General features: G+C 55.0%; 1 protein-coding gene across 1 annotated transcript in view; it reads right to left on the bottom strand.

Annotated features, from left to right (window-relative positions):
- Positions 1-9201: 9201 nt before the first annotated feature.
- The window catches only part of TCEANC2 (transcription elongation factor A N-terminal and central domain containing 2), a 50519-nt gene continuing 46500 nt past the window's right edge, over positions 9202-13220 (bottom strand). Inside the window, exon 6 of the transcript XR_011470237.1 lies at positions 9202-9273. The gene's annotated coding sequence lies outside the window, so the exon portion shown is untranslated. The remainder of the gene's footprint in view (positions 9274-13220) is intronic.

Raw genomic sequence — 13220 nt, 5'->3', positions numbered from 1 at the left:
GAGCCAGGTTGAACCCCAGTTCTTTCCTCATCATCTCTGTGGCCTGGGGACATGCCTACCCCCAGCTGGGAGCTCGGGTCCTCCTTCCAGCCTATCTCTGAGGGCCAAGGTCACTGATGAGAAAGTCCTTGGCCAATGGATGAGCTGGCCCTGGGGAAACACCTTCATGACTGCTGGTCAGACAGACCTGGCTCATTTCCAGCTCTTTGCCGGACTCTGTGTGACTTTGGGCAGGGGCTCAACCTCTCTGAGCCTCAGTGTCTCTCTGTGTGGGATGGGGATAGAAGGACTCTCCTCATGGGGTCCTTGTGAGGACCAAGAGAACATGCAGAGAGCACCCCACGCAGGACCTTCAGGAAGTGGTTGGCTGGAGGCTGGGCCTGGCAGGGCTGCCCTGAGGAGTCCTCAAATCCCAGAGCTGGACGGGGCCTGACAAGAAAGCAAGTCCCCCCCCCCATGTCTTATGAGTCCCGTCCCCCCCCCCCCCCCCCCGCCCCCGCACTCACTCAGCCTGCCCAGCCTCTGCTCCCTGCTGTTCTTCAGTAGCCAGAGGTTGTTCCCACCCACCCAGCCTGTCTGTCTCTGGTCCCTCTGTGTGGAACGTCCTCCCACGGAGCACGGCCCGACCTGGCTCCTTCACGTCCTTCTCTGACCACAGGCCCTGACCACCTATCGTCACAGCGCACCTGTCCCTCCGCTCCCCCGTGGGCTGACTTTATTTCTGTCATGGAACCTGTCACCATCTGAAATGGTGGGACGGCTCTGTTTGCTTTTGCCCCTTCACGCCTGATCCCCTCACTCTGGTGCCAGCTCCAGGAGGGCAGTGTCCCCTTGTCCCCTCGCCCCCACCAGAGCCTGCACACGAGCCTTCCATGCGTGTGGATAAGTGAGGGAGCAAGCCTGTGAGTGAGCGGATGAATTTGATGCAATTCCATTCATTCAACCCTACGTGTGTGGCAGTGTTGGGACTTTGGTGGACATTTCCCAGTGTCTTCACTGAGCCGCCCTCCTCAGGGACACGCAGACAGACAGACACGGCCCCTCCCTCCAGGAGCTCGCCATCTGGGCGAAGAACCGGCTCAAAGGCACACAGTGCTGGAAGGGACCCTGTCACTGGGGGTCGGGAGGAACCAGCAGGCAGCCCGCTGAAACCAGGAATCTGAAACGAGTTAAATAAAGGGGCTACTTATTTATAATAAAGTTTTTATTTTTCAATTGAAGTTTACATATACCATTACATTAGTTTCAGGTGTACAACATAGTTTTTACACACACACATATATATAACTTATGAAATGATGACCCCAATAAGTCTAGTCAGTATCCATAGATACCATACATAGTTATTACATTATTGACCATATTCCCTCTGCTGTACTTTACACCCAGTGACTGATTTTATAACTGGCAGTTTGTACTTCTTAGTCCCTCCCCCTTTTCACCCAGTCCCCCAACCCCCCTCCCACCTGGCAACCGTCAAAACGTTCTCTGTAACGATGAGTCTGTTTCTGTTTTGCTTGTTCATTTATTTTGCTGTTTGAATTTCACATGTAAGTGAAATCATATTGCATTTCTCTTTCTCTGTCTGACTTACTTCACTTAGCATAATTCCCTCTAGGTCTAACCATATTGTCACAAATGGCAAGATTTCACTTTCTTATGACTGAGTAATATTCCATTGTGTATATGCAATAAAGGGGTTATTTACAAAGGTGCAGAGAAACCAGAGGAGAGTGCAGAAGCTGGGAGTAGTGACAGTGGGTCCTTACTTCCTCAGGCCTGAAGGGTGAGGAAGGGACACAAGCCAGTCAGGGGACCCCTGGCTCTCCTCCACCCTCCAGTCTCCCAGGGGCACCCTCACTGGCTGAACCAAGAGGGATGCAGACCATGTTGGTCAGGATCCGCCGGGCACGGAGCAGGGTGGAGAGTGACAATGGATCTAGGGGCTCAAATGGAGACAAGCACAGACATAAACGCTTTCCTCTCTAAGGCTTCTGGGAACAAGACAGGGTTAAAATTACTGGCTTAACTGGTGTGTTAGAGGAGCCCAGAGAAACAACTCATGCTGCCAGGAGGCTCATCTGGTAGGGGAGAGGGAAGGGCATCCAGGCACAGGGAACAGCATGTGCTAATGCGAAGAGGCAGGAGAGAGCATGCCATGACTGGGAGACAGGAACAGGGCTGTCGTGGGGACTGGGAGGTCTGTTGGGGTGAAGCTAGAAAGGCAGGCTGGGAAATCATTATTTAGATCATCTGGATGACACCAGCTGCTTCTCTTAGAATGATGGCAGCCCTGTGTCCTTGCTTCAGAACGAAGACACCCACTGGTCCAAGAAGGTCAGGTGACTACTCTTTCCTGTCAGTGAGGTCTCCTGGGACAGCCCCATTGGAAAGGCCCTCGATCTGTCCGCACCACGCGCTGTTGGGAGTAAACCAGCCGGCAGTGAGCCGAACCTGGGTTCCGTCTGTTGCCAAATGGGGGATGTGACCTTGATCTGTCAATCACCCGATTTCTCCTCTTGGAGGAGGCCCTTCCCCGCACCCACAGGAGCCAGGCCCAGGAGGAATGGGCGCAGCGGGTGTCGGGAGTTGGGCTTGGGAGCGGGCTTCCCGTTGGCTCTGCCACTAGCTTCCCACAACTTCTCCAAGCCTGTTCCCTCATTTGTAAACTGGAAATAAAAGTTGGAACATTTATTGACATTTGCTCAATGCCAGACATTTTTCTAGATGTTTTTGCATTTGATTTCTCCTGTAATTCTCTCCACAGCTACTATCATTCCTTCTGAGAAACAGTAGAGGTGGGATTCAGTAGGTTTGTCTGCAGATCCCAGACCTTAGAGTACAGCCGGTGAGAGGAGTTAATGAGAGAAACGGAACAACTGTAAGTCACACGCGTAGCTGTAACAAAATCCCTGTTAGGTTGAATACTGGACTCTTCGTGCCTGGCATTGTTCTAGAACAGTGGTTCTCAACCTTGGCTGTACATTAGAATCACCTGGGAATCTTTTTAAAATCCTGATTTCTGGGCCCCATCCTCCGGAAATTCTGTTTCTTTGTTACTAATGTTGTGGCCCCACCCCATAACAAGGAAACAGAATTTCCGGAGGATGGGGCCCAGAAATCAGGATTTTAAAAAGATTCCCAGGTGATTCTAATGTGCAGCCAAGGTTGAGAACCACTGTTCTAGAATCTAAGCACTTCCCATAAACTAGTTCACATAATCCCTGTGGTGATGTGAGGTGGGTTCTGTTGTGAGTCCCATGTCACAGACGAGGCACCACGAAGCTGAGTAACTTGCTGGAGTTCGCAGCTAATAGCTCTCGGGAACTGTTCTGGACACTTCAGATGTATCAGCTTGTTTAGGCCTCACAACAGGGCAGCCGAGCACAGAGGTTGTGTGTCTCACCCACGTTGCCAATTACAGCGCAGCCAGGCCTCACACCGGGGGTCTGATTCCGAGTCCCGGCTCTACCCAGCAGCTCTGACACTTCCTGGCACAGGGTCTAGTGCAGAGCACGAACTTGGTGAATACTGAGTCCCAGTGCGAGGCTGCCAAATGGGTTCTGGCTTCTGAGGTCCCCAGGGGCCCCACAAACTGCTGCTGCATTGCAGTTGCCTAGTCAGGGCTTATGGCTGCTCTCGGGGAGGCTTCTGGGAACCCGGTCTCCCTGGCCTGTCTGTTCTGCCCCCACGGGCACTGGGACACACAGTACAGGAGTCAGGTCCAGCTGCCCTGGGCACTGAGCCTCAGGCCTCGCAGGGCCACTCCCTGCTGCCCTGTGGGGGACTCACTGCCCTCTGCTCGCTTCCTTCAAGCCCGCCCAGGGTCTAGGAGCAGCGGGCCCCCGGGAAGGCTGCTGGGCCGGCCATCTCAGCGCCCTGACCCCACCTGGGCCAGGCTGCAGCTTTGGGGGCTGCACTGCAAAGAGCCCTGCGTGCATCTCCCGTGCAGTCACCGGCAGAGATGGGGGTATAGTAGCAGTAGCTCCTGCTCACTAAGCCCCCAGGCATGCCGGCGCCTCCCCTACTCTCATCCTCACAACCACCCCACGTTACAGACGAGAAAGCTGAGGCTCAGCCAGGCCGAGGGGCTTACCAGACACCACCCAACTGGGGAGTGGTGGAGCGGCGACTTAAGTCCAGCTCCTTCTGGGGGCTTTTTTTATGAAACTAAAACCACATAGATTCTCCCCGATGGTGCCCTGCTCTTCGTGACAAGAGGAGCCGTCAGGGAATTTACTAATATTCATGACTTGAGTGCCTGGCCCCGAACCGACGGGTGATGGGGAGACAGTGACAATGTAAGTGGTGTGGGTCGTCCTGCCCATAAACCACCATGACACGAAGCAGGTGGGTACTATGGTCAGAGGAGCCCCAACACTGCCTGGAAGCAGGAGGGTCCCCTGGAGGTGGCGATGCTGGGCAGGTCCTGGGGGCAGGTCCCGGATAGTGGCCATGTCAGCTCTTGGTCCCCATTTGGTGTCCACAGGCATCCTCTGGGGTATAAGGGGCTCCCCACATCATGAATCCTGTGCACTGGCTTTTCAGCTGAAGCCCCAGAGACGGTGATTGGTTGAAGGTCACCCAGAAGAGCCAGAATCACACTCACGTCCCCTGACTCCAAGGGACACTGTCCCTGCCACACAATCTCACTGCCCTGTCTCCTTCCTGGGAGGAGTTTCCACGGGACCACCATGGGGGCAGTCAAGCCCCCCACCCTAGGAATTCCCCTGGCAACCATGTTGACTAGGTCCCGCTCAGACCACCTGGGCCAGGGAGTTTCCCTGTCTTTGAAATCAAACACAAACGAACTCCAAAAAGAAACTGCCCCCCGCTGGGGCTCCAGGGACATGCAGCCCGAGCCCATGGGTGTACACATCTTCGGCTCATTCCCAGCATAGGTCAGGAAGCTGTTTGCATGAGAACTCCCCTGGACAGGTGCCCAGCTTTTAACAGTTTGCAAAGTGCTTCCCCCAAACATTCTGCCCTTTGATCCTCACACCTGTCCCGAGAAGGCGGTGTCACCCACTTTACAGAGGAGGAAACTGAGGCCTGAGCGGTGAAGCGATGATTCAAGGTCACACAGCAAGTTGACGATGGACTAAGATGAGAAACAAGTAGCCCCAGGAGGTTGCATGTGTGACCACGCATCCATCAAGGGCGAATCTCTGATGAATGCGGTGGTAAAGCCAAGAGCCATTGGGTCTCAGGGAGACAGAGGGGTGCCATTGAGGCTGAGACTCTCAGAGATGCAAATCAGTCGGCAGGCAGCATGGAGGGGCTGGGGAGAAGGGCTTTCAGGGCAGAGGAAACGGAGTGAGCGAAGGCCTGGAGGTCGGAAAGCAGGTGGACAGGTCAGGAGCAGGGAGTAACCAGTGGTGCTGACGCACAGGGAGTGTGGGGACATGTGCAAGGGCCACCCTCCTTTCCCAGTGGCCCTACTCCCCCTCGCTCTGTCTCTCAGCTGCCTCTTCGGGGTGACCTTCTCTGCTGCCACTGCTGGCGTTCAGAGCCACCCTCCCCCCGTCATTCTGGAGGCTCCCAGAAGTCAGTGACCCTGTAGGGCATTTCTGTGTCCTCAGCCTCCAGCCCAAGGCTGGCCTGGCACAGAGATGGAGTCAGTGAACGAATTAAAATGAATGAGTGAATGAGTACTCGGTTCCAGCTCATTCCATCACACAGCAGCTAACAGGTTTTTGAACATCTACCATGTGCCACAGGGTGCTTGGCTAACTGCCTTTATCCTATGAGGCCTGTGCTAGTACTTAGTTTTTATTACCATCATAATCTCCATTTTATAGATGAGGAAACTGAGGCACACAAAGGTGAAGAACTTGGATAAGCTCACAAAGCCCATGAGTGTCTTTGGGATTCAAACCCAAGCCACAGGCTCATTTGAGAGATTTTGCCACATGCTCAGCTACATGCACAGATGCCCTCCTACACACACATGCACACACAGTTGCACACAGATGCACACACATGGACGCCCAGGCTGCAGCTCCTGGATGCCCACTCCTTCCTGGATTTACCTACACGCAGCAGAGCAAAGGGCTGAAGGACTGGTGCCAGGCCAAGGGCAGGGCAGGGTAGGAAGGAGTCGGTGGCTCTGAGACTGGCCTGCCCCCTGTCTCCCCTGGGATACAGCTCCCTGTCACCAGGCGTCTCCAGCTCTGCCAGGGTGTGGCAACCCTTTCTCTCACACGATCGGCCTGCTCCACGCAATCTCCACCACACAATTATGACTCTGTCATAGGGAAGCAAAGATTCCCCATCCCTCTGGCATAGCAGGCTCTGTGCTGGCTCCATAAAAAATGTCACCCCTGGAGGCTCATCAGGGTGCCCAAGTCACCCAGAGGCAGAGGTGGGGAGGGAGTTCCAGTTTAGGTCTGTTGGACCCTCCAGCCCAGCGTGCCCTCACTGGCCAAGTCTCTTACCATCTCCCTTTCCCACAAGACCCTTTAGGTCTGATACAGGATGGTCCAGCCTCAGGGAGCAGGGGAGGGACCAATGAGGGGAAGGTCTGGCTGGAGGTCACAGTCAGTGCAGGGGGAGCTGGAACCAGGGCCTGGGTGGGGGGAGCACATTTCCAGTCAGAGCTGAACTTGAGTGTGGCTGGGGCACAGGTGCAAGGGAGGGGCTTGTGTTGTTGCCTGTGCAGGTGACTGGGTGTGTTTGTATATGTATATGTGTGTTTGTCTAATGTTAGCCACACTACCTTCATGTGTGCCCGACCTGCTTTGCTATGAAAGCTTCTCTCTCCCAGGGTCTCATTGATCCCCACCACAGGGCTGTGAGGAGGCAGGGGTGGTGGAGAAAGGGAGGCTGAGAGGGAGCTAGGACCTCAATGCAGGGTGAGGGGCAAAGCCTGATTGTAGGAGGCTACGTGCATGCATGTGTGTGCTCATGTGCAGGGGGCGTGCCGTGCGCTCTCTCTCTCTCTCTCTCTCCCCCTCTCCCTCTCTCTCTACCCCCCCCCCTCCCTCTCTCTCTCTCCCTCTCTCACTGGAAGTGATGATCCCTCAAGTCCCTCCCAGCTCTGGCTCCGGCTCTGCAGACCTTGTTGCTGCAGGGCTGTCGATGCTGGGGTTTTCTGGGGTCTGTGTGGGTGGGCAGTGTGTCCAGGTCTGTGTGCCTGGGGAGAGGAAGCTCAGGGGGCTGTGGGTGGGCTGGAGTGTCTTCTCCCACCAGACCTTGGAGAGAGGGTTGGCCTATGGCTTTCCAGGTCTCTCTGCCCACCTGGCAGAGGCCTGGGCTGGTGTTGGGCATAGCGCCACCTTGTGGGGCTACAAGGAGGAATCCGTGGCATCACAGGGAAGCTAGTCCCTGGAGAGAAAGAGCCATGGCGATATGGCAGAGGGGCCTGGGGGCCCCAGAGGCCACACCACCCCTGGAGCCTGACTGAGCCACTACATCTGGGCTGTGCCAGTTCCCGGCAGCAAAAAGACCCAATATGCTTTCCTGAGGCTATTCTCCAACATCCAAACCAGTCCCTACATCCTCCCGGCATCTTCCTCCCAGCCTCTCAGATCCACTGCCGTGGACGAGGGAAGACAGACACCAACTAAACCCTTAACGCGGAGGTAAGCAAAGGGCAGTGAGTTGTCTGGTCTGCCCAGGACTGAGGGGTCCCAGGACATGGGCTTTCCGTTTAAAACCAGGGCAGTCCTGGTGAGCTGGACTCGTGAGTCACCCTTGGCGAGGGACCTGGGCGGAGGAGAAACGACAGGTGCAATGGAGGCAACTTCCTGGAGGCCCAGCTCAGAGGGTGCCCTGTGCCCTCACCCAGCAGAGGGTCTTGCTGGCTACAGACTCCTTGGACAAGCTCTTCTATCCTGGGGGTTTTGTTACCATCTCTGTGGCATTCGGTGACTCTCAATCTGGGTCACCCCCAGACCTCTCTCCTGGGTTCAGTCCCCCCATCTGCTGGTCTGGCTGACAGCGCCAGGCTGTCCCACAGGCACAGCACCTCGCAGCCTCACATGGATCCATTGTGTCCCGAGCCTCTTGCTCCTCCTGTGCTGCTATCTCAGTGGGCAGCATCGCCGCCCACCAGTCACCCAGATCCCTCCCTCCCGCTCACTCCCACCACCAGCCCTGTCAGTTCCATGTACCACCACCTCTCCATTGCTCCTTTCTCTCTCATCCCCACTGCCATTACACGGACACCATTAGCCTCGCCTGGCCTCCCTGCCTCCAGCCACTGTCCTGAGTTCATCAAGACCATGGAGTCTGGTCCCAACTTATGGATGAGAGAATGTTCTGGGCCCTGAGAATCCTGATCATGCCAATCAGGTGACACTCCCTCTTACCCACTCTGCACTGGAGGAGCTGAGAGGGCCCATTTGTGTCGTTGAGGGCTTTTGTCTGGGCAGGCTGACCCCTCTACTCCTTTCCCACACTGCAGCTGAGGGCTCCTCATGCTCAGCCCCCCCCCCCCCCCCATGGCCCTCCACTGCTCTCAGGAGGAAGCTGGAGCCCTCAACCCTGCTCACCAGGCCTCGCGCTTCCAGCACCATCACTCCTGGAGTGACACTTCCAACCATTGCTCTACCTGTACCCACTGTGCTGCTGGTTTTGTGTTCTGTGGAGAATGACAATGATATGTGTGTAATGATGTGTGTGTGTTCCCATCCACACCCATGCTCTGCTGATGGCCTCCATCTCTGTCTGTAGAAATGCTGTCCTCTCAGACATCCCCACCTCAAGAAGCTTCTGTGCTCCTTGCAGGGATAGGATGGCTCCCCGTCTGTATGCCACTGCCCTTCATCTCTCCCTCCTTTGTGTTCTGGTCTCTCACCCACTGAGTCTGAGAGCTCGCCACCTCAGTGATCTCCACACTAGCATTCTTCCTCTCTCCTCTGCTGACTCACGCACAGATGAACAAACCTCAACAGGGTTTTCCTGCAGCACACAGCCTGGTGGGGGAGGCCGCAGAGAAAAACAACATAAGTTTGGTTTGGACCTTGCAAGTTTAAGTTGTTTGTGGACCATCCAGACAGAAATATCCTCCAAGCAATTAGAGGTGTGGGCCTGGGCTTGGGAGAAAGGTGTGGGCAGAAGTCAGGGGCTGGACAGCCTTGGGCATGCAGCTGAGATTGCCAGGAGAGTGGGAAGGAGGGCGAGGGAGGGTCCTTTGTGCTGTGAGCTCTGGAAGGCAGGTCCTGACCACCTTCTCACCACTGAGTCACCAGATGCAGCACAATGGCCAACATAAAAATAGCCACTTACATCCGAGGTGGGTGAGTGAAGGATTCCACCAAAGCCTGAGACCTAGGAGGAGGAGCCAGAAGAGTGTGCATGTTAGAAAAACGGAGAGGAACAGGTTTCAAGGACAGAGAGGTCAGCAGCCCCCAGCCTGGGGAAGAGCTGGCAACCCCGATTAATATTTGGGAACGAGGAGAGCTGGTGAGTCAGGCGTGATGCCGTGGTGAAGGTGGAGCCGGGGTCAGTGCCCAGGGGGTGTGGAGTTAGATTTGCAGAGTGGCGCAAAGTCAGGGAGATACTGAGACCCCGAGCAGGAGAGGTGCATGGAGGGGAGTGAGCTGCAAAGCCCCTCTGGTCAGCCCCGGCCCCGTCAGGAAGCTAGGGTCCGACTGGGTGACCTTGGCTGAGTCTGCACCCTCTCAGGCATTTGGGGGTGGCTCTTGGGATCTGCAGTGGCCCTGCTGCCCCGGATGAGCCTCTGCAGGACCCATCCTCCCTGGTGCTGTGACCCAGGCCCTTTGGCTCTGTCGAGGGGAGGGCTCCCTACCTCCGGAAGCACTGAGGGGCGCCCTGTATCTAAGTGGCCCTGGGAAGCAGGTAGGTGGAGGAAGGGTAACTAGAAGCCTATAGTTTTCTTCCCCTCCCCTAAAGATGGATTTCTCATCAGCTCCCGCACATCAGATGGGAAGGGGAAGGCATCTGGGAGAAGCTGAGACCCCAGGAGCAGCGAAAGTCTGAGGGAGGGTTGGCCTTGCATCGGACGGCTCAAAAGACCTCACGCCCACCTCACTGCTAGCTGGCCCTGGTCTAGTCTCCCAGAGCTGCCAGGTGGCACCTAGCTCAAAGGGGCCCCCACATCAGCAGTGGGAGCTGTGAGGGAAGAGCTGGGACCCTGTGGTCTGGCTGGCTCACTTCCTCGCTGAGTGACTGAGGGCCAGGGGACCCTCCTCTCCAGTACCATCTAACGTGGATTTGCTTGACTGCCTGATGCTCTGACATCCAAGGGCTCCAAACTGTCCTACCAAGACCAGTAGCAGACACAGCACGGCACCAAAGGCGCCCTCAGAAGTGGGTGTGGGGCTTAAGGCTCCCCTACCACTGATTGAGGGCCTACTAAGCACAAGGTACTGTGCTGACAGCAGATGTGCGGCCTAGGAGGCAGGAGCTTAGATTCTCGCCCAGCTTTGCCTTTAACTCACTGCCTGACCTTGGTCTCCAGCTTGCACACGCCTAGGATCAGCATCACCAGGGGTGACATGGATTGCTGGGCCCCACCCCGGAGTCTCCATTTAGTAGATGTGGGGTGAGGCCCAAGATTTGCATTTCTAACAAGTGTCCTGGTGCTGCTGACATAGCAGAGGGTGGGACCACACTCAGAACTGCTGGCCTAGCCGCTTCTCCCTGAGTCTCTCTCAACAGGGAGACTCGTCTGGCCCTGGGTACCCCTCCCAAGAGGTGCTGTGAAGCTCAAGTGTAAAAAGCCAGGTAAATTGTGAAACTTCTAGAAGTGGCTGGGACCTCAAGATCCCTCTGCTTTGAACGCTCCACTTGAACAGAAAGGAAACTGAAGACCAGAGGCTGCTCAGACGAAGGTCAGTTTGAATATGGCTGAGCTGGAACGAAAAGCTGAGCAGCCTCCACCCTTCTCCTGGGCTCCCTCGGCCGGAAGGAGGTGGTTTCAGCATCTTGTCTTTTAGATGAAGTGACACTACGTGGCTTTTGTAGCAGATGTTGTGAGGGCTGTGTCCCGTAGCCTTCACCATTTCTGCATGTTGGCCTGACAGCTTCCAAGGCCAGCCCTTGCCACTCACTCGGCCTGAGGACCTGCTCTGGCCCGGAGCACACCAGCCTGGGGCACGCATGCGGGAAAGTGGTCGGAGACTTAACATGCTCTCCCCACAGCAATGCCAGCCAGTCTGTGGGTGCATGCCCACCTCCCTCACCTGGACCGGCACAACTCTGAGGCACATTCTGTACTATCATCCAGAATTCTTTGGTGGCATGGAGCCCTGGCTGGTTAGAGCAGAAACTTCCTTGATAACACACCCTTCACTTCTTTTCCTTCCTGTCTCACCTTCCAGCGCCTTTATAGTGCTTCTTCTGATCACCTTTCAAATAAACCACTTGTCTCAAATCCTCATTTCAGGGTCTGCTCCTGGGGAACCCAGCCTCAGACAGTATAATAATGATAATAACTGCCATTTATTAAACATCTGCTCTGTGCCAGGTATCAGGTACATATGTCCTCGTGTGATCCTCATTACAACCCTTGCAAGTGGGCATTACCACCTCTACGTCACTGTTGAGGTTGCTCAGATTCAGGGGGAGGTGGCCTGACCAATCCACAAGGGGGACCCAATCCCTGCACCTCATAAGACTGGGTGTCAAGGGACCTGGATTCCCACTGGGGGTGGGGGTGGGGGGCTGGGGAGGGAGGTCACACCCAGAGAAGAGATAGTGTGGGGCACCTTGGAGCCCTGACACTGTCACCCACAGAGGCACCATTAATGGTGGCAGCAGTGGGATTCCTTCCAAGCGCCTCACTAGTTGAGGATATTGATGAAGAGGGAATTAGAGCTGGACAGGGACAGACAGTGATCTTATGGGGGCTGCCATTGACAGGCTGGTTTGTGGCTACTTTGGGGAAGAATAACTGGCAGATTCTTTGAAAAGGACACATTTCTCCTATGTAGAGGGGCCCAGAGTCATTGTCTTTTGGACAAAAATGGGACCCCATTTTGTAGTCTCAGGCTGGTAGGGCTGGGCATGGTTTCCCCTCATGCATTCCTAATAATTTGTGCGGACAGAATATGGCCTTCACTTATGGACGTACAATGTATTGCTTTAGGTTTAAGTTTCAAAGCCATGTTTCCATAGCAAATAGTTATATAAAAAGAAAGCTATTGGGGTAATAATGAAGTCATACATTCACGTATAGTAAAATAAGCTCCCTCGATGGTAAGCAGAGGCCCGCATTAGACTTCACACTGGACACACTTTTCCTGGTGGGAACTTTGAAGGTATCTCCCCACTTCTGGCCTCAGTTTCCTCATGTGTGACAAGCAAGGCAGCTGGATGGGCCCCGTGCCAAGGTCCCGGGTTTGACAAGGCCTGTGGCTCTCTCGGGGCTGCTTGGCAAATCCAGGCAGGTTCCTGGCCCAGTCTAGCCTGGAAGCAGATCTGTAATTGAGCTGCAGGGTCACTGTGACAGGCACAGCCTGAATCTCAGCTGGGGAAGCAGCCCAGGGAGATAAATTGCACTGCAGCTGGCTCTTCCTGGTGCTCCGGGAGCAGCCTGTCTCTAGGGTGGACGTGGAGTGAAGGGGCAGCTGACAAAGCCATCGAGGAGACACTCAACAGAGTGAGGGGCGTGAGGACCCGGGCCACCTCTGGGGGCAGAAAGGAGTGATTACAGAAGGGGGCTTGCTCCTTGGACCCCATGAACAGGGACACAGGAGGATTTATGCAAAACAGTGACTTGTCAGAATGAATGCAGTGTCATGGAGTGTGGGCATGCCTCTCTCCTCCCCTGGATTCTGAGGCCAAACGCCAAGTCTGAGTGGCACGGTGTGCCTGGCATGGGAGAGGGTGTAGAAACACTGTATATAAAGAAGAGAAAATGAAAGCTAATATTGAGTGCTTATTCTGGCCAGAACCTATGATTATTGTTTTATATGTATTATTTACTCATAACAATTCTAGGAGGTAGGCACCTCATGATATAGTTGAGAACATGTCACGGCACAGAGAGGTTAAGTAACCTGCTCAGGATCACTCAGCTAGTAAGTGGCTGAGCCAGGATTTAAACCCAGGTCATTTGACTCCAGAGCCTGAGCACTGAATTACTCTGCAAATTGGTCAGTAAGGCAGCAAGGAAAACATCAATAACTATGTGTCAGAAACCTGTCACGGTGACTATAGGAGGAGTTGATGAAGGATGGACAGGAGTGCTCCAGGCAGCGTGGCAGAGGGAACATGGGGTGCAAAGACAAGGGGCTGAGAAACGTCATTGC

Source organism: Myotis yumanensis, unplaced genomic scaffold (assembly GCF_028538775.1).
Source record: "Myotis yumanensis isolate MYYU_CA2020_CCGP unplaced genomic scaffold, mMyoYum1.0.hap1 SCAF_2, whole genome shotgun sequence".
Taxonomy (NCBI): domain Eukaryota; kingdom Metazoa; phylum Chordata; class Mammalia; order Chiroptera; family Vespertilionidae; genus Myotis; species Myotis yumanensis.
Note: the sequence above shows the minus strand (reverse complement) of the source record. Positions and strands in the feature narration are given on the sequence as shown.